General features: G+C 40.9%; 1 protein-coding gene across 1 annotated transcript in view; it reads right to left on the reverse strand.

Annotated features, from left to right (window-relative positions):
• Positions 1-14,991, reverse strand: part of LYPD6 (LY6/PLAUR domain containing 6) — a 120,756-nt gene extending 105,765 nt beyond the window's left edge. Inside the window, exon 1 of the mRNA XM_035008069.1 lies at positions 14,870-14,991. The gene's annotated coding sequence lies outside the window, so the exon portion shown is untranslated. The remainder of the gene's footprint in view (positions 1-14,869) is intronic.
• Between the last annotated feature and the right edge of the window lie 10,381 nt (positions 14,992-25,372).

A 25,372-nucleotide genomic window follows, 5' to 3' on the forward strand; every position in this document is an offset into this window, starting at 1 on the left:
AAAGAAAGAAAGAAAGAAAGAAAGAAAGAAAGAAAGAAAGAAAGAAAAGGAAGGAATATCTTTCAATAACCTCTAAGGCTCTGCATTATGGATGGTCTGACACCTTACGCTTTTGACATTTTACTACTCTCCCTCTGGCTTACTTCACTCCTGACACTGGTCTTCTTGCTGCTTTGAGATTGAGGCATGATGTTCCTGCAGCACCTTTGCATTTCTGCCTGGAAGGCTCTTCCTGCAGAGGTCCCCAAGGCTCTCTCCCTTCCCTGGTCCCAGTGCTCATGTGAAACTTTCACCATGGGGTCTCCTATGACCATCATATTTAAAGTTACCAACTGCCTCCTGTCCACCTCAGACATTCCCTCTTCCCCACTTTAGTTTCTCCATAGCTTTTATGACCATCTAACATACTGCATATTTTCTTATTTATTTCCTTATTTTCTGCCTCCACCCTTGTAGACTGCAGGCTCTAAGGGGCCAGGGATTATGTGAGCCTTATTCACTGCTTTCTCCCCGGAGACTTTTGCCTGTTTCATTCGCCATTGTGTTTCCACCTTGAACTGTGACTGACACAAGCTGATCCTCAAATATTTAAAGAGAAAAAGAGAAGCCTATTACAAGTCCCATAAGGACGGTTGCCATGTCTTACTGTTCCTTTTTATATCCCTGGATAGGGCCCAGAGAAAAGTACTTGCTGCCTGATTACTGCTATGTTTACATTGGCAAATGTAAAATATTAGGTCATTCAAATTGTTGGACATGTTAAATGTAGACAGTGGTGATGCAATATTAAAAGATGTAACAATTTTTAAAAGATTTCAAAGCTATTTAAACTTAAGCTCATAATCTCTATTCAAGTATGAACAATTCTCAAAATCACCAATAAGAGACAGCTTCTTAAGTGCTGCCAAAAAACAGATACAACTACCTGCTCAAAAAAGATGGGAAGAGGAAACCTCAATGCTGTCATTTATTGGGGAAATTACAGCAAATAAAATTTCAATGCCAAGCCCCAAAACAAGCCATTTGGGTTGTGGTTTTTTTTGGTTTTGGTTTTGGTTTTTTTGCCATTAGGTTGGTTATTAAAATGGACAAGTGCTTTTAATAAATCAACAACACTGCCAAGCAATGAGAATGGTGATGACCGAGACAAACTGTTAGGGAATTACAAAACTGGGTCAGTACAACAGAGAAAGAAAGAGCCTTTCCCCTTCCCCCACCATGTGCACCCTGTTATCTCCCACGCAACTAGACTTTAACAAGGGAGACGTACTAGTCAATAAGTCTCAGAAACGGTTCAATCTTTCTACACGTCGAGAGCGTTGCCTATAAAACGTCAACAATCAACTATAGACCAACTACACACTAGATTCTTTTTCACATAAGATAATTTGAAGATTGGGGCACCTGGGTGGCTCAGTTGGTTAAGCGACTGCCTTTGGCTCAGGTCATGATCCTGGAGTCCCAGGATCGAGTCCCACATCGGGCTCCTTGCTCAGCAGGGAGTCTGCTTCTCCCTCTGACCCTCCCCCCCTCATGCTCTCTCTCTCTATCTCATTCTCTCTCAAATAAATAAATAAAATCTTTATAAAAAAAAGATAATTTGAAGATTATGCAGAAAGCTTTATGGAAATCCTTCATCCATAAAATGATCGAGTGTCCCAAAAGGGGAATGCCATAACACGTCAAAACAAATCCTACCTAGTGTTTTTATGGCACTTAGGTTCAGGCCCATAGGTTCATCCCTTCGTGAAGGGACCCTCATCTCTTCCAAAGTTCACTGAGCTGCTGCAGTACAGAACCAATCGTTCAGATACATCTCTTCTATTTTGTACAAGAACTTCTAAGTAGAATTCTTTTATCTGTGTATTTTTTTAAAAAACGGAAAATAAACATTAGACACTAGCATCCTATTTGCAGGTTATAAAAATGTACTTCCAACTGTTAAGAAACATAGGGTTGTATGTCAGGTAATGATTACATGACTGGCAAGACAGTGGTGACAATTATAGGGAGCACTGTTCATGCGCTGATCTGTACATTTATTTGGCAAGCACTGACTGAGTAGGGAGAATCTCTGCTCATCAAACATCTAGTGAGTATCTATCTACTCTGTGCCAGGGCTTACGATGAGTGAACTAAGGCACCATGCATAAGTTTAAGGGAACAGGAAAGGTGGCCTCTAAAAAAATGAGAGTTGAATTCAAAAACTGGAGCACAGCGTGGTTTGGAATCCTTGCCAAGACAACTCAAGGTGAGGAACCATGAGCCCTCCAAATTAAGCCAATATTATAATACACCTTTTCTCATTTGGGAAAAGAAATACTTATCAATTGTCCACCAAATGTCAAAATTCAATTTAGAGTTTAAAAATATAATTAAATGGATACAGCTAATCCCAACTTTTTTTTAACAAGACAAGAATAACTAAATGGGAATATTGATGATTCATCAGAGATAAGCTTGAGTTCAAGCAACAGAACACTTGACAAAGATTCTTAAAAATTTAGAGTGGTGGACAGATAACTAAAACTTAGAAATAGCAGAACATGTAAATTTAATTGTAAAGTGAAATTGGTATCAGATTTTGGCTTTTATATCCTAACACTGCCTCATAAATTATTTTTTGAAAAAACATCTGAAGAAAACCAAACTCATAGGCCACTGTAAGTTGTCTGCTGTAAATTACCTGGAGGCTAACCTACAGAGATTCAGACGAGCCAAACATTAGAGAATTCACAAAGGCAATGATTACAATATGAAAAACAGCCAGTGTGAATTCTTGTTCTTCTTTCAACCCAAGAGATTACAGATGGCCACCACGTATTCCCCCACCCCCTACCACCTCTGCAGGTGGAGCTATTTCAGTAGGAAAAGGCGAAATCCAGACCTAGCCATGTTATCCCCTGAACATCTATAAGGGCCTCCCCTCCATCCTCAGAACACTGCAGCTTCTTTACCAGGTCCTCATCAAGCAAAGGGTGAATCTGGCAGGAGCCAAATAAAAAAAAATCAAAGATCGGTCTTGGTGGGGCAAAGTGAGATAAACATCTTCTGTAATCCTGAAGATGAAGGGAAGAGCAGTGCCCATTTTGTATTCATTGAGTATTTGTCTTTTCATCTTGCTGTTAAAGCTCTGTGATTAATTGCACTGCTTTGCTCAGAAATGCCTCTGTCAGAATAAAATCTGTGTCTTTTGCAAACTGTTCTTTTCTGAAATATCATCCCCTCTATTAGCATAAATGTTTCAATATTTTTGTTAAGGGTGTGTGGGTGGGGGTATGGGTGTGTTTGGGAAAGTCATTATTTGTGTTTTGACTGCCTGTGACTTTATGTAGTCTAAAATATAAAAGTAATGAGGAAAATGCCTACCTTGCAGGTTTACACTATCTTGCCGTGCTCCTCTCTTAAAGTAGATGTAGGGATTTTCTAACAGAGTACATTTTTTATCAAAAGGTTTATACACAACACACAAACTCTTCTAGATAAGAGGCAGGAGCTAGCTAGAAAAGAAACAGAAGAGAGACAAACTAACTGTAGATTCAGAGAATTTAAAACCCAGAAGAAACTCAGACATCAGCTAACCAAGTATCTCGTGTGGTACTGAACACTGACCCTCAAGATGTGCCTTCAAAGGGGGTGCTATTGTCAACCAGGTTTAGGGTTCACTGAGTAGTACATCTCCTTTCAGACATTAGGATGATATTCAGTTACTAAAGGTTCTGAAGTCTTGCAACTTAAAGAAATACATTATTATTCAACCCACTGTTTCTCAAACATATTGGACCATCACACACTTTTTTCTGCCTTCAACATTCCACAAAACTGGTGTCTCTTCTAGCAGATCCTGTTCTAGAAGTGCTGATCTTGTATAATCATTTTACAGATGGGGAAACTGACATTCAAAGTTAACTTGTTTGGCCAAGATCTGGTAATTAGTGGTTGATAAGTCAGAATAGCATGACTGGAGTTTAGATAAAAGTGGGGAATAAGCAGAGAGCCCAGCATCTTTCCTTTCCACTCATACCTCACTGCAAAATGCTTGCCTCTCCTGAATCTCTGTCTCATTCCCCTCAGACTCTTATATTCCCTCAACTTCTACTTGTCTACTTGACCAATGCGTGTAGCTCAGACTCATTCATTAGTGAGTGTGTCCTTCCCACACCCTACCCCAAGCCTTTTAACAACGACTTACCAGGGAGTGGCTTTCATGGAGGCCGGCAGGACCACAGCAGATAATTTAAGGCAAATAGAGCTTTGTGTTTCTCCTCAAATTTACTTACATTTATTGTAGGGCTTCCCCAGGTAAGACTGGAATCAGACAGGATAGGGAACGTTTTCTCAAACTGATCATAAAGTAGATGATCCTATCCTTATTGTTCAGTTCTTTAGCTCCTTCTTTTCTTTACTCTTTTCCTTTCCATCTTCCATGGTCAAACTTATTCAATACAGTGTTTCTCCTGGAGAGATCGGAAACCCTCCTGCCATGTCAGAGCGACCCAGAAGCTACAGGAGATGAGTTTACCCACATGCCTGCAATGTCCTCTAGGTGCTATATAGCACTCTGCATTTCCTGAGTTTTCTCAGCCTAGCTGGAAATTACCCCTTCTGGCAAAGGTCTTTCCCAGATAGTTCCCAAGCTGAGAAGAAAGTACCATTACAAAATGTATCTTTTTTTTTTTTAATGCTATTCCATTATATGCTATGTATTGTCCTTCATTTAGAAAGCTGCACCTCTAAATAGCTTTGGTGGGAAAAATGTCTTTTGTATCCTGTTGATCATCACTTGCCTGGCTTGGCTATACCAAAGAAAAACACTGGCAATAGTGGAAGATGAACCCAGAATTGTTTCTCAGAACTGGGTGGAGTAGATGTTGATCCTGCCACATCTCACCTGGTGCTCCTTAAAACAACATTTTAAATCAGCTGGCTGTGATTCCGATCTATGACAATGGAACAGGAAGAAGAACATTGACTATTAGAGATTAAATCTTGCCTTGTCTAGGTCTCCATTTTAAAAGTGCCAGCCCTAACTATGCATGTGACTCTCTTCTATGAGAAGGGAGCCATGTGGGAGATGGCTCGTAAAAGAGTTTTTCAAAGCATAGAAAGATTTTGTATATATTTACCTATATATAGCACATTTGATATACTGTCCCCTCGTTTATTCTATTAGAATAAGGATCAAACACACTGAACATATGCAATATACATAGTTAGGCAGCCATCATGTAACCTAGAGACAAAGAATACTATTGAGGTGGTAAGAAATTACATATGAATAATAAATTTGGGTGATAGGAAGGAGAATGATTTTCTTCCTTCAATATTTCTGTTGTTTTGAACAGAAATGATCTATGCACTTTAAAAAACACAGTACAGCTTAGTATGAAAGTGTGATCAGCCAATTTTTTATTTCCACTCGTGAAGATGGCACACCTATCTTTCCCAAGTCTTCGGTCATGGTGACTAATGGCTTAGAGTCTGTTCCATATAAACCTCAATACCTAGAAGGTATTTCTAGGAAACAAAAGTAGGGAAGTGTCTCTGAAGAGAACAGTCACCGCTTGTGGTATTCGTTCTTTGTGGACATCCACAGACTAAATTTTCCATTGGCAGAGAAGTGAAGCCAAGTAAATTTAGCAAATCAATCCATCCCTCCCATCTAAACCAATCTTTTGTAATGCCCCCATCCCGATCTTTACAGCTTTTTCTCTGTGAAAGTGTTAATTCTAGTCCACATATTTATTGAGGGATTACTCTGTGTAAGACAATATGCTTATGCTAGCATTCAAGAGTAATGAGACATTATGAAAATAATGAGCTAAATGTAAGAGACACGTGGGTATGAAAAACAAGCATAAGAGTAGAATTTTTACTGATAAGAGGAGAATCAGGAGAAAAGGTTTCTGTGGGAAGGGTGCACATGAACTAGGCCTTGAAGGATGAAAAGGATTGTCAACTGGCAAATAATGGATGTAAGGACATTCCTGACCACGAGTCAGAACTGCTGCAAAAGTTTCTGGGAATTCACTCAGGTGGGTGATTGGGAATATGAATTAAAAGAATTTCATAAAAGAAAATTCTTCTATGAAGTTATACATAAAAGAAAAACCATGTACTTCTACTACCAGTCCTTTGATCTTATATGGAAAGATACTACGTAAATGCAGAATATTACTTCTATTAAAGTCAGTATTTTTAAGTGGTAACATTTTTAGAACACTTGAAAGTGAGCTTTTTTCCTCTTCCAGATAGAAAAATTCTAAGAAATTAAATGTATTCCGCATGAGTAATCAAGTCAAAGAACAGTGAAGATCTACAGAGCAAGAAAAGAACAAATTCCAGGGATATGTGCTAGATCTTTTAAATTATTTATTATAGATCTCAGCTCTTAGAAGCCAAGAACTCTGGTTAATTTAGTTTGGTCTAAATACCAACATCATGCCACACTTTCAGTTGCCCAAAATTATTTTATTAGATCAGCATTAATGGGTAATTTTATTTTATTTTTTTATTTTTTTATTTTTTTAAAGATTTTATTTATTTATTTGAGAGAGAGAGAATGAGAGAGAGCACATGAGATGGGGGAGGGCCAGAGGGAGAAGCAGACTCCCTGCCGAGCAGGGAGGCCGATGCGGGACTCGATCCAGGGACTCCAGGATCATGACCTGAGCTGAAGGCAGTCGCTTAACCAACTGAGCCACCCAGGCACCCATAATGGGTAATTTTAAATGGCAAATATATATATATATATATAGGTTCCTACTCACCTGGGAATCTAAAGTTTAATTGGTGCAGCCCTTTGATTTTATAGTTGAAGCAAATGAAATTCAGACAGTGGGTGACTAACTTGCTAAAGGTCACCCAGCTAGTTAATGGCAACCAGTTAAACTGGAGGAAACTAAATAACTTGCCCAAGGTCACACAGTTGGCAACTGGTGGGGCAGAATTACAACCCAGGAGAGCCTAGACCCCTAACCTTTACTGGGCTCTGCTTCTCTGCCAATGCAAAATTAACATAATCCCACACAAATACATAGAGCACTGTAGATGAAAAGCCATACAAACAAAAAGTAGGGGATAATAAATGCTATTATTATAAGGGCAAGTAAGTGTATACATTATCTAAATTGCTTTAATGGCATAAAGGAACTAGTATTTCTAGATGTCTTGATGGAAACTTAAATAATGTGTACATTTGCTAACTTATTATACGATTCAGTACTGAAAAGGAAAAAGTGAGATGAGAATAATGCAATCTTTATTTCTCCTGCTTTTTGTGAATAAAAACATTAAGAAATGTATTTTTGAAAATGGTCACTCAAAATCCTGCCGCTCAAACACAATAACTATATTGTTAATCATTTAGAATGCTTAACGATACTTGTTTTGATAATTCAGGTAACAATCTTGATTTTCTTTCTCATGGCAGATACAGTAGGACAATTCTGGGCTTAAGAACTCTTACATCTATGGCTTCTGAAAGGTCTGTCAAAAGATGAAGATTCCGTGCCCAGTACTTCTGTCTCTCCTGACAACCTATTATGTGGTAATCACTCACATATATACCTACATGTTTCTTGAACCTATTTTTAATTTTAGCCTGCATGCCCTCTTGGCAGGAGAGAGAATGAGGCTGAGCAGCTGGGAGGGCAGGGTGGGGATGGGGGTATTACACAGTCTTTGGGCTTATTACTTTCTGTCCAAAGTCCCTTGCTTTCAAATGCCAACAGATGTTTTCTAGCTCTAGTTTTCCACTTTCATGAAAAATAATCCAAGCTCATGCTATGTGTAAATGTGTACGTGAGAATTTGACTTCCAGTATCAATCTAGCTCTTCTTTTGTAGCAACCTGATAAGGGTAAAAAAGTCAACGAGGTTACTAGTTATGGTAACTCTGACCCCTAATTGGTAGGCTGAGCAAAATCACCTGATGGGGACATCATACTTGGGGTATCTCTGACTGCCATGATTCTGAAAACTGGGCACATCCCTGTGGAGTCCTGGAAGCTTTGTCTAGGCAGTTGTTACAAGAAGTTATCAGCTCCAAGGAGCATGAGGCCTCTAGGCCAAGATGACTCCCACACCTGTCCAATGTTAGTCTCATCTCCTTACGCCTGAGCTGTGCTCCATGAGCGGCTACAAGGACTCCCACAAAGGAATCCCTGAGTGCAAGCTGTGGTTCCCATCCTATGGTCTTCTGGTTACACTGGTGCCATGCGTGATCTGTGGTAGTCCTACAGTCAGATTAGTTGAATCTAAGGAGATCTTCTAATAGGCATTACAGGAACTTTCACTAAATATAGACAAGGGTCCTATCCCTTGAGCCTTTATCTTTCCCGGCAGTGTTCTTTTCTTTATATTCTGTCATCAGATACTAGCCACCTTCCCCAAGTGCTCATTCACAATTCTGAGCACTGACTTGATCATTTGAGTGCTCTTATCTGATTCCTTCATGTCTATTTTCCTTGAGGAATGATAATAAGAGTTGCATGCAGTGGGGCACCTGAGTGGCTCAGTCGGTTGAGTGCCTGACTCTTGGTTTCAGCTCAGATCATGATCTCAGGGCCACGAGATGGAGATGGTGTTTAGCTCTGTGCTCAGCATGGAGTCTGCTTAAGTTTCTCTCTCTCCCTCTCTCTCTGCCCCTCCCCCCACATGCTGTCTAAATAAATAAATAAATAAAATTAAAATTTTTTTTTTAAAAAAGAGTTGCATGGAGTAACATTGATATCAGATTTTATATAATAACAAGATAAACTCATCTGTTCTTCCACTAAGACTCTGACAAACCAGATATATTATTATTTTGACCATAGCAACTTTTTGCTCTGAAGGATGTTGGTGAAGAAAAACACTGACTCCCAGGTTTCTTCTAGGGATCTGGTGTTGTGTTGAATTGTGAACATTTAATAGTTCACGGCATACATTTCTCTCTTGCAAAGATTCTAGCTTACCAGGAAGGGGCAGAGCTCACTTGGGAAGTCCAAATCAAGGAAGGAAGGTGGTGATCCCAAGTCCAGGCCTGAGAGAAAGGTAAAATCTAGAGCCAATGAAAGAAACAAACTCCAAAAACACAGGAAAAAAATGAAAGAAGAGATAGAATTAAGTGACAGGATCTGGATCAAAAGTCAAGAATAAGCCAGAGGATCCAATAACCAACTCAGACCATTTTTGTGGCCCAGGGGTTGTACAGTACAAGGAATGTCAGGATGACTTACAGATCACAATTAAATTAAGACTTGAATGAGTCATATGACCTAAAAGGATAAAAGGGACCTTAGGATCTCTTCTTATTTAAAATCTCTGGGAGTCTATTGGAGCTTTATCCATTTCACTCAATTCAAAACATCTGCCAGTATTTACTGGGAGACTGCCATGTACCAGGCACCAAGGCAAGCGTTGTGAAGTCCAAAGGGAAAGAAACAGACTTGGTCCCTACCCTCATGAGGCTTACAGTCCACAAAGGAGTCAGCAATGCTCCCAATAACTTGGTTCTGTTTATCCTGATAGGGTAAAAATGGAATGAATCTCTTTCAAGTTCCCAGTTCTCGTTACCTAGAGGAGAGCACAAGTGTTCATCTTCAACCACACTTTTTCCTAATAGCAAATACAAGACAAGTACTCACACATGCTGCCTTTTATATACAGGGAGCTCAGGGCAAAATTTGCAACTACAGATTTCCAGAAGACATAGATATGATAATCAAAGAAGCCTTTCTTATAGTCAAACAGTATGAAATCTGAGGTTATAACACTCCATCCTATTTTCATAACACTTTTTCTTATAAGAGCGATACATGTTCAATGTAGAAAATTTAGAAAACACTGACGTAAAAGAAGACAATAAAAACATTTGCAATCCCATACTACCCAGAGATAGTCACTGTTAATATGGTGATACACTGCTTTCTGTCTAGATCAATGAACAGATAAGTAGAGAGGATTTATGTAAACTTACTCAACACATTTTCAAAAAATGGTATCACAGTAACAGAGTTTTATAACCTACTCTTCTCTCTCTTTTTTTTTTTTTTTTAAGATTCTATTTATTTGAGAGAGAGAGAATGAGAGAGAGCACATGAGAGGGGGGAGGGTCAGAGGGAGAAGCAGACTCCCTGCCGAGCAGGGAGCCCGATGCGGGACTCGATCCTGGGACTCCAGGATCATGACCTGAGCCGAAGGCAGTCGCTTAACCAACTGAGCCACCCAGGCGCCCTAACCTACTCTTCTCTTAATAATGACTTTAACTTGGTGGACACACTTTTCTTTAGAGGGCTAAGAGAATATTATCCAGCTTTGTTGACTGCTGATAGGAATAGAATTTAAAACCATCTCCTATAAATGTACTTGGGATTGCTTTTCCTGAGTACACTTATCTTCAATCTTCTATTTTGCCTTTAATCTTCTATTATTTTTCTTCCCATTTAGGTTGTCTTTTAAGTTAATCCTATGGTTCAAGTTTATCAGCTTGATTTTTTCTTACTCATAAGAACTGCATGCCATCTGTGAACATTTATAAAAGTTTAAATAAAATCATTCCCAAACTACTTCCTGGAAGAGTCTATTTGTCCACTCAGAGGAGTGTCTATTTATCTTCACTCTTTGTTTCTTGCTTCTTGGCCAAATAAAAAGGTCATGAATAGGGAGGGAACTGGGATTTGAAATCTGGCTAGGCTTTTTAAAAGTTTAAAAATATCATATTTTCTGCAACACTGTAGTCACAAACATATTTCCTCCTTTAACTTGAATCCATTATTCCCCCTTTCTATAAAATATGTTGCATTTGCTGCCATCCATGTTGGCTTTGAATACCCATCTCCCAATTGTCCATGGAGACACGGATCTGGTTTGATGGCTTCAGGGTCCTCCCTGAAACCCTTTTCCTGACAGGAACCCTAAGGATACCAGCCAATGCCCCAGAGAGCTGTCACTTACACACTAAGTTTCTTCAACACACTTGGGTAATGGCCACCTGGTCTTAGTGATTTCTCTGTGTTTAGTCTGTGGATTAGATCTGCAATATCCTGAGTACTTATCATTTGTTCTATTTCCTCCAATGTGATTATTGCTTGAGAAAACCTGGGTGTAAGAATATTACTCAGCAAAAGGTGAAGCAAGGAATTCATTTACCCCATATTCTTTATTTTATCTCTGAGTATATGCTTGGTATGATGTAAGCCAGGTGCTTCTACAACTCTCATTTCACAGTATTTAAGAGTCCTTTGCTATTGTGTTAGGAATCCACTGCAAGGATTTTTTTCAAATTCATTTTTGGCTATCTCATTTTTGTGTGCCTGGGATCTGTCGCCCTTTGCAAGCTTGATTCAGTAATCTGACCCTTCAAAAATTTCTTTTTCATTACATATATCTAAGTAAGAGCTCTTTTTATTTTTTTCCTATGTAATCAGTGTTTCAAATAGCTTGAATACAAGACCTTTATTTTTTCATCATAAGTTCCCATAAGGAAATTCATATACTCCCCACTTTTCTCTGGGTAATTTAATTTCTTAAATATTTATTTCCATTTTTTCCTCTTTCATGTCTGCATTGAATTATCTTTCAGAGAACTGATTATGTACTTTCTTTGGAGTCCTCTCTCCTATTATAATATCATATTGAATTGAATTGAAATATATAAATATATATTCCTCATTATGTGGTCCAATCTGCATTGCATCTGCAAGGCACTCAGCGAACATTTCCAGAATGAACACATGATACCAACAGCTAACAATCATGGGGCATTTACCGGGTGTCATGTTCCATGCTAAGCGTTTGACATGCATCGTGTCATTAATTCTCAGGCACTACTAGACTGTAAACATCATTGGCAAGGAGTTTGTCCATGTATCCTTAGCACCTACAGCAGTGCTGGCATTTAGTAGATGCTCACTGAATATTGCCATATGGATAAACTGAAAAACTGCATGAGGTAGGTGTCATTACTACACATGCTTTACACATAAGAAAACTTACATATTTTCTTATGTGCCTCTCTGAACCACAGAGATTCAATCACTTTCTGAGGTCCCACAGTTAGTATGTGAAGCCAAGACTTGCTTCCAAAGCCCACATACTTAACTAGGACATATTACTAGTAAACTCAATACTTACCTACATTAAGGCAAACAAAACTAATTCTATTTATCTTAACAAATATTATGCAATGTCACAAATAAATATTGTGAGCAATAATCTCCCAAGAAAAGATTTGCAAATGATGGGTATTTAATAAATAATCAGACAGACAGATAGATAGAGATCTGTATGCTCCTTATTGCTAACTATGCAAGTAAAAACAGGATTTCTCTCTAATCAATATCTTCTGTTGCATTTGTACACTAGTTAATGAGGATTTCAGGACTTTTGATAAATGGGTGTTTGGTTTTTTTTCCTGAGTGGTTCTGGGTTTATTTAAGTAATCTGTTTTGTCAGTTCTTTTTAACATAAGGACAGCACTAATGAAATGATCATTTATTAGGGCTTCCTTGTAATTGTCTATAGAGTTTATGAGGAGCTTCTGCTTATAAAGTGGGAGACTTACATATTTCTGTCACTGTTACAAACATCTCTGTCACTACCAGTCCCTTGATTTTTCCTGAAACACTACCATTTGGACATCATTCTTTAGGGTTTTGATTACTTATATATTTAACAATTCATTAACAAAAATAATATGCCACTTTGAAAAGGATAGTTCCTTAAAAATATTAGCTTTCTCCTTAAATCCTTATCAGCCTACATCTTAGTGGGAGTTAAATGATATTCAGCAGAGAGCAAACCTTTTTGGGAATGGTACATAATGGTCCTGAAGCCACAGGTTGAATAGTAAAAAGTAAAAAAAAAAAAAAAAAAATACTAAAAATAGTAAAAATTAGAAGTAGGAAAACACTGAAGAGGTAGCCCACATGAAAGAAGGGAGGAAGGGAGGGAGCAATGGAAGTAAGCAAATAGAAAAAAACTTGAACTCTACTATTCACCTTGGAAAAATCATAATCTCTGAGAGCCTCAGCTATCTACCTGTAAAATGGGGGTGACAAAAATATGACTTCCTCACAGACACTCTAATAGCAGATCTCAATGTGCCGTGTAAACTGTATAACATGATACAACATACGGTGTGGTTTTTTACTTGACATTATTTGCCCGTAATCAGCCCCATTTATGCATTCTGTAATATAAACATTCATCTTAAAAAGACTGTCAACAGCTTCAAAATACAGACCCACGAATCCTATCTGCCTTTTTTTGGTCTGGAAGCATTTCTGATATTTTTAACCCAAAGAACCAATTCACAATTTTTAACAGCCTTTGTGTACCTACAAGCTCGGAAAGCTTACTGTGTGCTCTGAGGACTAGAGTTCGATAAAACCTCTGTTTAAACAAGGAAGCCTCTTTTGAGTCCTGTTTCAGTCTGGTGCCTTTGGTCAAGGTGGAAACTAAAATTGAAAACAGATAGATGTTTTACATTTAAATGGGTTTAACATAAATGTCCATTAAGCCATTTCATGGACGATTGCACAAATATCTTTTGCAAACTTGGTTCACGTGAGCACATATACAGGAACCATTAATGTCTTCTAGAGAAATAAGGTGCAGATCCAAAATTTTAAGCAGCTATCTTGAGTCCTCTCACTCGAAGGAAAATGTAATGGCTTTAAGGGAATTGCTCTAATAATATCATGGCATCTGCAATGGCTGGCCAGAGCAGAGCAGAACAGAGTGTATGTCACCATAGTTCAATTTAACAAGAAATAAGCTTCTTGGAGAATCTAAACTCCCTAGTCTCCCACAAAGAAAATTGAATTTTGGAGGTCACACTTTGGGTAGGTTACCGGATGGAGAAGCTTAACATTCTTTTTGTCGTATGCTCTGGGAGGTCAATGCTATTCTACCAACAAATCGCTACCAAAGATCTGCTGCCCGCTCAACACCCCCCCCGCCAAAATTTTAAGAGCCCTCGTAGTACCCTAGGAAATGGCAAATGATTGTGACACTTAAGATACCTGAGACCACGCCAGATACCATCACGTAGAAACATCAAGTTTTGTACCGCGAAGTGAGGAGAGGGGTAGATGCCTGGGGTGGGGAGTGGGGAGGGGAGGAGAGCTAATGAGACTGTGGTGGGGGTCAGAATGGGTCAGACAGACCCACAGATAGAGAGCTTTAGGCTAAAATTGACTGTTTAGCCAAATGTAAATCAACTGAACTGCTGTTACCAGAGAGAAAAACACAACGCCAAGTCAAGCCCTGGCGAAGCCCTAGCTCGGTGGGTGGACTGCCCCTTCGCCGAGTCGCCCGGGTGGGTGGTCGGAGGGCCTGCAGAATTCCCGCAACGGCTGGAGGAGCCCCAGCTTACCGCATCTGGGGCAGCGGCCCCGGGTGGGCGCAGCCAGGCCATCGGCACCCCCACCCCACCCCCCGCAGCAACATGTGGGGCGCCGCCACTCCGCCTCCCAGTAACTCCCTCCGGCTGGAGTTCCTGGTGGACGTACACTTGGTCCTGAGAAGGTGCTGAATTACTCTTGGGAAAGATTCCTCCAGCGTTTAACTTGGCAGCGCCTGACATTTCCATCCCACCCCCTGTGAGCCAGCACTACACACACGCACACACACGCCCCTCTAGACCTGCCCAGGCTGCGCTCAGTACCGGCTTCCCACTCGGGGACAGAGCACCGGAGCGGGATGCGGAGGCGAGGACCCCAGCTCCGCTGGCCCCGGGAAGGGGCGGGGGCGGGTGTCTTAGCACTGGATAGTTCCGGGGACTAAGCCCACTGCCTGAATGGCCCAGAACCCGCATTAGTTAGGGCCGCTGGCACCAACCCAGTCTCCTTTTGTGCTCTCCCGGGAAGCCCGCCTCTACTCACCCGGGCTGCGCGCGGATTCCGGCCGCCAGCGGCAGCCCGCTGCCCCATCCCACGAACACTGCGGCGCCCCCAGAGTGTGCAATGCGGAGCCCCGGCAGCGCGCGGCCGGAGCCGGGGAGTGCGCGGAGGGAGCGAGGGAGGGAGGGAGGAGGAGGGAGAGACGGAACGCGGCGGGGAGGGGCGGGGGTCGGCGGGGGGCGCGCGCGCCACTCCCACTCGCGCCGGGCACTCGCCTGCGCCTGCCGCCCCGGCCGGTCAGCCCTGCCTCGCGGGCCGCGGGACCAATCAGCGCGCGGGGGGGGAGCCGAGCCCTCCGCGGGGCGCGCTCATTGGCCCGGCGCGCTCGACCCAACTCCGGGAGAGTCGGCCTGAGCGCCAAGTCTACAAACTCCAGCCCGCAGGAGCAGACCGCCCGGCCCAGGTGGGGCGCCCCGCTCCGCGCTCTGGCTGGCAGAGGGAGTCCGCCGAGTTCGGTGGCGGAACAGAGAGGATTTGAGACCTGCCCTTGAAGGCAGTTCCCAGTGAGCGTTCCAAACCAGCAGTGTTTGCTCAGGTTGCACCGATTCCTTCCTGTGAGCGACCCCCTACGCCGCTCGCCTCACCCTGGCTAGCAGTTGAGTGATGGAAAGCTTGGCAGTGTGAAATGGCCCCAACCAAATCCTACTCCTGGCCACCCCCAAGGCCGCGCGAAAGCCGCAGCACCTAAGAGCTGGAAATCAAGTCCCGCTCTGAACCCAGGGCAGACCTAGACCTTCTGACTTTGTCATAGGAGAAAAGACTGCGGGATGGACGATGGACCGATGGGAGAAAGCCTGGGAGGCAGGTCTTCCTGAGAAAGTGGGAATCTAATTGTGGTTTTGATAGGCATAATTCTCCCACCCTCTGCCAAACCCTACTCCAGGTAAAGGCACCCTCCACCCCCGCCCCCGCCAATCTCTCGGGAGGTATTGAGTTTCCTCTTCCTTGTTGTAAATCAGGTTTCACTCTCCTGGACTTTTCAATCTAAAGCCTCAAAGTGGAAAGGGAGCATAGCCTTTCCCTCCTCCCCCTCTGAGCACTACCCGAGCGGGGGGCGGGGTGGGGGAGGGCGGAGGGGTTGACCAGAGAAGAAGAGAAGATCCCCGGAAGGTCCCCCACCTGTCGCCCCACCTCTGCCTGGTACCTGGCCTGCAAGACTACCTTCGCTTTAGGTACATTTGCCCATCTATGAGGCTCCTCTCTCTCCTCCTTGGACTTTCTATTTTTCAAGCTTTTTTTCAGGTAGGCCTGCTCTGAATCTTCCTGCTTCTGCTCTTCCCCTTAATCTACTCCCTCTCAACGTAAAAATGTCTTTTTTAATTTTTTTATTTAAATTCAATTTAATTAACATAGTGTATTATTAGTTTCAGAGGTAGAATTTAGTGATTCATCAGTTGCATAAAACACCCAGTGCTCATTACATCAAGTGCCCTTCTTAATGCCCATCACCCAGTGACCCCATCCCCCCACCCCCCTAGCAACCCTCAGTTTGTTCCCTATAGTTAAGAGTCTAATGGTTTGTCTCCCTCTCTGTTTTCCTCTTATTTTATTTTTCCTTCCCTTCCCCTATGTTCATCTGTTTTGTTTCTAAAATATCTTTTTTTTTTTTTAACTTCCCTCCCATTCCCTCGGTTTGGAAGGGACTTGGATAAGATATTTTTGATCAACAGCTCCTGGCCCCAGAAAATTTTTCTCTTACTTAGTTTATGTGCCCAGGTTTACACAGCTCAGGGTTCAGATGGGCAAAAATAATTAGCACTCCTTTAGAACCTTTGCACACAGGAGGTGATCAGTGTGGGGCTGTCTTCCTGCAGGGCTCAGCATGTTGAATGAGCTGAACATGAATTAATCAAACTGAAACTGATAATGTCCCTCAGCAACTAAGCAGATTACCTCTGCAAATTAGAATCTGGTACTCATAAGGGCATGTCCTGGGTGTCATTGCTGTCACTTAGTTTACAGGAAAGAAATTCCTCCTTGCAGAGTTCCTGTCCCTTGACCCACCCAGTTCACTTGATTTTTTACAAAACTGGCTCAGCTCATAGTTTAGTCAAAACTTAATATTTGCATTCAAAACGCATGAGTGAATGAGACTCTGAGTTCCTGATGGAGCTAGAATCCTTAGGATTTCTCTTCAGAAATGTGTTTTAAAAGAATGAGAGATATGTCCTAGAAATGTCAGCAGTGGTTATCTCTGTGTGCTAGGATAATAGATGGCTTTTTTTGGTCTTTTTCCTTATACTTTACTATATTTTCTAAAGAACACGTAATACTAATCAGGGAAAAAAATTAAATATGTTAACTCCAAACACAATACTCTTCAGGCATCGTAAGAGCTAAAATATGAAATCCTCCTTCTACTTTACCCTTCACATCTTATCAATCACTAAGTCCCATAAATTCTGTCTCCACCTCTCCAGTACCCCTGTCATCTCTTATCAGCTTCAGCAACAGCCTTAACTCCTCTACTACCCAGTCAGCCCCCACGCTGCCTTCTCTCCTTAAGGTGATCGTGTCACTGAAAAGTTTAAAATCTGGGGCGCCTGGGTGGCTCAGTCGGTTGAGCATTGGACTCTTGGTTTCGGCTCAGGTCATGATCTTGGGGTCTCAGCATGGAGTCTGCTTGGGATTCTCTGCTCTCCCTCTCCCTTTGCCCCTCCCCCACCTCTAAAATAAATAAATAAAATCATTTAAAAAAAAGCTTATTAAAATCCATCCGTCCCCCAACTTCATTGCTATGAAGTTCAAAGCTAGCCTGGTTAGCAAAGCCCTTCCTTCCCAGCTTGACCCCAGCCTTCCATGTTGGCCTCATCTCCTGCCCCCCACACTTCTCCACACAGGATGATCCTGCCCCCCTGCAACTTTCTGTCCTTCCCACCTGTATCATGTGACTTCACATGTCCATGGCTAAGACTGTACAGTGCAGGAACGCTGCTCTTCTCTTCCTCCTTTCCCTGTGCCCAGCCCCCAAGCAGTTCCTACCTCTGCTTCAGGACCCATTTCAAATATCACTTTTTTAATGAAGTCCTCAAAACTGACAGGGGCAGGGTTAGCAGCTCCTCCTCTCCGTACTTCAATAGCAAATATTTTATTTATCCAGCAACTGTTCATGCAGCTCCTACTATGTGCCAACCACAATGAAACAAACGTACATCGTATTCATACTGCTGGAACACACCATGAGAGAGACAAACATTAAATCAAGTCACACAGATAAATGATTGCAAACGGAGATAAGTGTGATGAAACCACTTCATGTGCAAAAAAAAAAAAAAATGCATGGTTTACTTTGAACATACGCCAACCATAATTCTTAGCACATTGTGTTATAATCCGTTGATTTGTTTGTCCAAAGTTCTATCTCCCATCATATTCATCCATGTAACCCCATCCAGACCACAGTGCCTGGCTCATAGTACATGCTTAGTAAAATTTTTTACATAAATGGACGAATAAGTAAGTGGGTATTTAAATCCCCATGAAGCATCTTATTTCATGTATTTACATGCTATTATTGTATAAAATCTAAAAGACTTCATTTCTGAGTTTTCAAAATTCGTATCATTAGGTCCTTGTCTCATCTTTCTAATTTGGTTCTAATTTGGCAACATAAATGATCTAATTTCTTCTCATTTGATGTCACATTTAGAAGAAATAGCTAATGTACTACTTGTAGATAATGTATTGTTGCCGGGAGAAATTTATTCTTTTGTTTTTTATAAATTTGGCTTTTAACGTATAAAAATCCAATTTTAAGATACAAAGCTAAAAGACACAAAGTACAATCCATAAAAGAATAAACAAATTGGACTTTATCAAAATTCAAAATGTTTGCTCTGCAAACAACACTATTGAGGAATGAAAAGAAAGACTGGTAGAAAATATTTGCAAATCATATATCTGACACAGGACTTGTAGCCATTGTATATAAAGAATTCTCAAAACTCAACAACAACAAGATCAACCAACCAAATTTTTTAAATGGCCAAAGGATGTAAACAGACATTTTACCAAAGAAGATATACAGATGACAAAGTGCAAACAAAAAATGCTCAATATCCCTAGTCATTAGTAAAATGCTAATTAAAACCTCAATGAGATACTACTATACACTTAATAGAATGACTTAAAACACACACATACACACACACACACAACTGATAATACCAAATACTGATGAGGATGCAGAGCAACCAGAAATTCTTGTAATTTCTCGTGCTAATGCAAAATGGTACTGCCACTTTAAAAACAGTTTTGGGGCACCTGGGTGGCTCAGTCATTAAGCGTCTGCCTTCGGCTTGGGTGGTGGTCCTGGGATGGAGCCCCACATCGGGCTCCCTGCTCCGCGGGAAGCCTGCTTCTCCCTCTCCCACTCCCCCTGCTTGTGTTCCCTCTCTCGCTGTATCTCTCTCTGTCAAATGACTAAATAAAATCTTTAAAAATAAAATAAAAAGAGTTTCACAGCTTTTATAAAGTTCACTATATGCTTAGTCATACGACCCAATATTCCCACTCCTAGATCTTTACCCAAGTGAAACGAAAGACCTATGTTCATACAAAAACCTGCTAACAAAATATTTATAGCAATTTTATTATTAAAATCTTGAAACAACCCCAAAGTCCCTGAACTGGGGAATAAATAAAACTGTAGGACATCCCGAGAATAGAATACTACTCAGTAATAAAAGGTACAGACTATTGGGACAAACACTGTCTATCTCAACACATCATGCTAAGTGAGACAAAACAGACTCAAAAAGCTAAACGCACACACTGGTTGGGTATGGCGGAGCAGTGAGATAAAAGCACTGTAGGTTTTGCATGACGACAGAGTCACAGTTTGAGGTCTGGATGATCTACTTTCATATGAGGCAGTTGTTTAAACCACTGTTATTTCACATTTCTTGTCACACAGAGCTAAGCCTCATTTTCCCTAATATAATGAGTGCAGGAATTAATCAATTAATGAAGATTTCACTAAATGCGGTCTTTGTACAAGAAGAAACTGTAGACTCTTATCCACTGAAATATCACCAATGCCTCACACAATGCCAGTACACAGAGTGGGTACTCAATAAATATTAGTTAAATGAATAAACAGATAAGAATAAAGATAAAGTTGCAATTTTATGGGAATATAACAAAATTTTCCATTCAGATGAGAGTTTTCCCCAAAGTAGCTACTTTGGTGCACTGCATTTTTCATTCCGGTGACACAGCTCCTATTTCAAAATATATTCCTTTTCCCCTTTCTGCTTATTAAAATATTGCCCTTTCTTTAAGTAAAATTGTTTTCCTTAAATAAATTATTCACTTTCTTTCTTTCAATGAGCAAACAATAAATTTAACATGTTTTAACATTTTAGTCATTTTTCAGTATCCCAGTGTCTAATTTATCTTCTTTTCCTCTATCACAAATATCAGAAATTTATATAACAGGCACACAGTAAAAATAAAAACCCAGATTTTATGCAAAGCTTGAGAGATTTTGGCTCCAAAAAACCATCATATTTCCAGATGTATCACTAAAAGTAATTTTCATTTATTGGACACTGATGGTTGACATTAAGCTCTTGAAATATCATTAAAATATTTCTGCTCTAACCAGTTTGCACAGTCAAGTGACTTTTAAAAAATCATTTAGAGCTAAGCTGCTGTTACGGAATTTATTATAAGAACTCAATTTTCTCTACCAGTTTTTCTACCAGGAAATGTAATCCTGGCTGCCAGCAGAGATCCCTCAGTTGCTTTAAGACATCAATCAGTTTTATACCTTGTTTCTACCAGGGAGCACTTTTTGCATAAACACGAAAAGATCCTACAAGGAATTGATGCTGTAATTCTTCACGTAAATAAGATTGTCTCCTAATGACCATCTGACAATAAAAATACTAGAGGCTAAGGAGGGGAAGTTGAGGGAGTTGGACAGATATATGTAAACTAAACAAGATATTGTGAAAAAGGAATCCAGAAAAATCTAAAAGTTTCATTACCTTCTTTTTTCCCTGTTTCTATCACCATACCTGAGAAAATCAACTACTGGTTAAATTTTGCCTCTGATCTTAATTCCATATTCAGGGCCAAGAAAACATGAGATAGGTAAACTTTCAAGAGGTTGGGTTTCCATCATGTCATCAACTTCTCTCATCCCCATTGCTGATGCTTATAATTCCACAATCAGAGCAAACTTCCTTAGCAAGATGGCAAAGAGGGTTTATCCTGGGTTGAGTGTTAGTCTGAACTATGGTAATGGCTGCAGTAAACACCCTTGACAAGGATCAGGAGGGCAATCTGATGGCTCCATCAGCAAACCTTTGGTAGAGGAGAGAATTATAACTTCAATTTTAGCCATGTGTAGGTTGAGGTAGTTGCAAACATCCAGATAAGGTTACCCAGTAGGTAGTTGAATATGCAGGTCCAAAACTCAATAGAGATATACGTTTTTGAGCGCTGTGTACGAAATTAAACTCTCACTTGTTCACTTGTGTCCATAGCCGACATTGTGAACCAGTCATGTGCCCACATGTGGCCTTGGCACCCTTCTGAGTTCACCACTCATAGCTACCACCAACAGATAGCTGTTGGAACAAGATATGAAAAACAATTTCATCACAAAAGTATAGGATTAATCCAGGTTTAGCATGCAGTGGGCTAGTACAATAGGACAATAGCTCAGGAAGTTGTTTATGCTAACAAGGGCATTATTCAAGTCACTGGCCAATGTGTCTAGGTTGGATAAAGAAAGAAAAAGTCAAAGATGGACTTAAAAATGATTTCTTTTTTTCCCTTGTCCACCCCAAGAAGTGAAGCCAACACAATGTCCTGTGTTAACCAAATCTTGGACCAGGTACACTTTTCTCCCCCTATGTTAAACATTACTGAGACCACACAAAAACAGCCTAACTTTTTGCTCCAGGGAATAACTGCTCCTGGAAAATAAGATGGTGAGCCTATTAAACTGCTTGCATTTCAAGGCCAACTTCTCATCAAGTGAGTACTTCAAGACTCTCACCTCACTGTGCCTTCCAAAAGTATTATGTCATAAACTCTGCCCATTCTAACCAGTCCCTGCTTTTCAAGACTTGCCTTGAAATCCCAGCCAAGACTCTAAAAACTTCATAAATACCTGTGGAAATAAATGAAGGGAACCCAGATGAGAACAGTGGCTGTTTATTCAGAGCTTGCTATAGCAAGAGGGTCAGCCACCATTGCTTGCACTTGACAGAGACTAAGCCCTGACAGAGGAGTGGTAAAGCTTTATAGTTAAAAAAAAAAAAAAAAAGTGAGGGGGGGAAGGCTTTGGGAATGCTCTTATTGGAAGCTGTTGTCATGGAGAAGCTGGAGGTGGGCCAACAAGAAGCAGGGCATCCTATGTGATCGGTTTGAAGAGCTTATGTGGCTTTCCCTGGGTGGTCCTAAGTTGGGGAAGCAGGGGCAAAATTAGGGGAGCTGTCAGTCATTGACCAGTCCTGATCATTTTGTGCCAATTGCTGCAGAGGTTATGGTTTGGCTTCCTGGGCTATTTGCTGCAGAAGTTGTGGGTCAGAGCTGTATTGTTATATATGGTCTGGCCATTGCCCATTTGTATGTTCAGTCTCTCATACCATACCCTAATTTTTCCAATTCTGAGTCTCCATTAAGACTATCCAGGAGGTGTCCATATTGCAGTAGAGCTAATAAATTTAGCTTTGCTAGATCTACAGGTTTTCCTGATAGTCTTTTGAAGAGTCAACACTGAACAGTTTATATACCTAGTACTACATGTTGAATGTTGTCATAACTATCTATCTCCTGCTTTTTCCCAATGAGAGATTATTTCCAAAAAGGAAACAAGATTTTCCAATAATATTGTAGAGTTCTCTCACAACACATCTAGGTCCAGTGGCTACTGTGCAGGATCTGGCTGTCCCACCTTGGGAGACCGTTGAATATCATAGGCTTCTAAGTCCTAACTTCCAGGATCTCAGCAGTCAGTCCTTCTTTTTTGGTGGACAAGGCATAAGGCACAGTTTTTCAAGTCTAACATAAAAATGCTCCTTTGCTAACATTCTCCATGGCAAGTAGTTTGGGCAAATGGAGAGGTGTCCTAGGAGTGACACTGTGAAAGTACATAGAATAATCAAATCTGCAAGTGTTAAAATTCCCTGGAATTCTGTGTGAAAAGAATGGCAGTGGGTTTTGCTGACAGAGCAAATTCATTCATTTACTAAATATTGAACAAAAGTACATCCTTGAAGCTGGAAAGACAATGATAAGTAAAACAAAACATAGCTGATGCCATGTTTCGTTGAGCTTTCAGTCTAGTGAGGGACAAAGTCTTGGCCAAATAATCTAGCACATAAATAGAAATATGAGCATGTTAACAGGAAAATTTGGGAGGCTCAGGAATCTCAAGGGATTAAACACCAAATTTACTTTATCATATAATGTGCCTGAGCAGAAGGTATTCATAAATAGACATTTTTTTAATTCTTATGTTAATCCCCATACATTACATCATTAGTTTTAGATGAAGTGTTCCATGATTCATTGTTTGTGCATAACACCCAGTGCTCCATGCAGAATGTGCCCTCCTCAATACCCACCACCAGGCTAACCCATCCTCCCACCCCCCTCCCCTCTAGAACCCTGTTTGTTTTTCAGAGTCCATCGTCTCTCATGGTTCGTCTACCCCTCCGATTTCCCCCGCTTCATTCTTCCCCTCCCGCTACCTTCTTCTTCTTTTTTTTTTCTTAACATATATTGCATTATTTGTTTCAGAGGTACAGATCTGAGATTCAACAGTCTTGCACAATTCACAGCGCTTACCAGAGCACATACCCTCCCCAGTGTCTATCACCCAGTCACCCCATCCCTCCCACCCCACCCCCCACTCCAGCAATTAAGAATTCCTCATATCAGTGAGATCATATGATACATGTCTTTCTCTGTTTGACTTATTTCGCTCAACATAATACCCTCCAGTTCCATCCACGTCATTGCAAATGGCAAGATCTCATTCCTTTTGATGGCTGCATAATATTCCATTGTATATATATACTACATCTTCTTTATCCATTCATCTGTTGATGGACATCTTGGCTCTTTCCACAGTTTGGCTATTGTGGACATTGCTGCTATAAACATCGGGGTGCACGTACCCCTTCGGATCCCTACTTTTGTATCTTTGGGGTAAATACCCAGTAGTGCAATTGCTGGATCATATGGTAGCTCTATTTGCAACTTTTTGAGGAACCTCCATACAGTTTTCCAGAGTGGCTGCACCAGCTTGCATTCCCACCAACAGTGTAGGAGGGTTCCCCTTTCTCCGCATCCCCGCCAACAAAAAAAGCCTTAATGGGTCTCTGCTTCCAGCTAAGATGGAACTATGGGGATTGAATTTACCCTCCCACTAGAAACACCTACAAATTGATAATATCTGTATGAAACAATGATTTGCAAGATATTGAACACCAGACAACAAAGGACAGCAATTCCTGAGGGACAGGAAACATTAACCACAGCATATTTACTTATTTGCCAGATTTCTCTCTACTGGGGATGGGAGTTATAAATATGCAAAGAGGGAAGAACAGAATGGACTCTGAGGTAATTGATTAGAATTTGAGGTGTTGATATAAACTCATTTTAAACCTCAGATGGATATAGAAAAATACATATGTATATGGTTATATGCTTCTTTTTATATACAGACGTAGATACAAATATACATAAAGACCTTGCCCCTACTTCTATTTGAGAGGGCCTAGAAGCAATCCCTTGGATCACAAGCAGCACACATGTAGGGTGAGCACACTTGGCATCAGATGTTGATTTCTAAATTCCATTCTGCATCAAAGCACTCAGGGCTCCTTAGTCAAATGCCTGATTCCCAAGCTAAGGCATGAAAAATACATGATGAACCTGGAACATCCAGTCATGACAGAAAATACAAAAAGCCTCGAGGAATAAGGGGGACATGTCAAAAGGACACAGGAGCCAGCTTAAAGGGGCTACCACCACTGGCCTAATCTGGGACAATTTGAACCTTAAAATAAATAATAACAGTAAAACATTATAACTATAAAATCAGAAGAAATAATAGTATGTAATTCATATTAATTATATATAAATAATAAAATGATAATAAAAATAAAGTCTTAGTTCAAGCCCCCAACTCTCCCACCTTGAACTTGGGCAAGTACTCTACCTTCTCTGAGCTTTAACTCCTTCCTTTATAAAATGGTACTAATAACCATGCCTGCACTGTAGGATCACTGCAAGGATTAAATGAGCTAAGAGATGTGAGAAGTGCTTTAGAACCAAAGCACCTAAGCAGGTGTTTATATGTTATTCCCAGGACTTGTGGACAAGAAGAGTTCGTACTAGTGTGTTAGGAACACCCAACTGAGAGTGCATTGCTGTTAGAATACCTCACCAGCGCCATAGCGTGTGTGCACGTGCGTGGACGTGCGTGCGTGCGTGGACGTGCGTGCGTGCGTGGAC

The sequence above is a fragment of the Mirounga leonina genome, unplaced genomic scaffold (genome assembly GCF_011800145.1).
Source record: "Mirounga leonina isolate KUSES-001 unplaced genomic scaffold, KU_Mleo_1.0 Mir_151, whole genome shotgun sequence".
NCBI lineage: Eukaryota > Metazoa > Chordata > Mammalia > Carnivora > Phocidae > Mirounga > Mirounga leonina.